Source organism: Nansenia antarctica (genome assembly GCF_963989245.1).
Source record: "Nansenia antarctica genome assembly, chromosome: 2".
Lineage (NCBI taxonomy): Eukaryota > Metazoa > Chordata > Actinopteri > Argentiniformes > Microstomatidae > Nansenia > Nansenia antarctica.
In genome coordinates, this window is record NC_137675.1 from 863,586 (window position 1) to 864,973 (window position 1,388).

Here is a 1,388-nt window from a genome sequence, read left to right on the forward strand (position 1 = left end):
GGTACTGGTCTCTAGATCAGGTCCACTGGTACTGGTCTCTAGATCCCTCAGGTCCACTGGTACTGGTCTCTAGATCCCTCAGGTCCTCTGGTACTGGTCTCTAGATCAGGTCCTCTGGTACTGGTCTCTAGATCCCTCAGGTCCTCTGGTACTGGTCTCTAGATCAGGTCCTCTGGTACTGGTCTCTAGATCCCTCAGGTCCTCTGGTACTGGTCTCTAGATCAGGTCCTCTGGTACTGGTCTCTAGATCCTTCAGGTCCTCTGGTACTGGTCTCTAGATCCCTCAGGTCCTCTGGTACTGGTCTCGAGACCCTCAGGTCCTCTGGTAGGTTGTTCCAGGGATAGGGTTGGGGTCTAAGACCCGTGGCGAGGCCTTTAGCCACTATGACCCCAGACTGTGGAACAGCTTGCTGGAGGACTTGAGGGAGGCAGAGAGGGAGGCGAGAGATATCTTTAAAAGAAAGCTTAAAACACACCTCTTTAGTCTGGCTTTTGTCTAGTGTTTCTCTCAACTTGCACCTTTACTCCCATTTCCTTGTTTCAGTCCTGGTTTTATTGTGTTGTGTTTGATCTGTTTCTTATCTACCTCTTGTTTTGTTGTGTTGTATTTGATTTACTATTGTTTTTATGTTCAGCACTTGGACTTGCAGTCAGTGTGATTGATAAGACCAGTAGTGGCTCCAGTGTGTGTCCAGTGTGTGTGTGTGTGTGTGTGTGTGTGTGTGTGTGTGTGTGGATGTAGCAGCAGTGTGTGTGTGTAGCAGCAGTGTGTACTGAAGGTGCGTAGGTGTGAGACTGACCTGAAGTAACACACCTGAGTCACACTCCCCCTCCCCCGAGGATTAACCAGGTGGTTAGGGTTAACCAGGTGGCTAGGACGGCCAATAGGAGGCTGAGGACCAAGCTGACCCAGACAATCCCTCCCTCCCTCCCCTCCTCTACGTGACCCTGCAGAGCAGAAAAGCTCCTTTAGACTGACAACCACGCTGCACTAAGGAGCGCTATAGGAGATCTTTACAACCACTTAAGCGGGGTACACACATAAGGATTTTCTGCGATTTCAGCGATTTTCAGATGTCTGAAAACAACAGAAAACGCCTGGTTATCAGATGGATCTTAACATTTTCCTATAACAAAATCCTGGGGTGTGAGGTGTGTTAAGAGTCACTTCTCTTCAATTGTGCAATCAACTCTCCTGGCAACCTGCTCGGAAAATGGGCGTGGCCGGCAATCGTAAATGTGAAATGCGTTCAATACTTCCGACCAGAAATCATAGGGTTGCCAGATTGTTTGGTGGAATTAGCGGTTTTAGACTGTGGTTAGGGTGGAAAATGTCATTCCCATCTGGCAACCCTGCTCGCCAATCAAGAAGCGAGCTGACTTCTTCT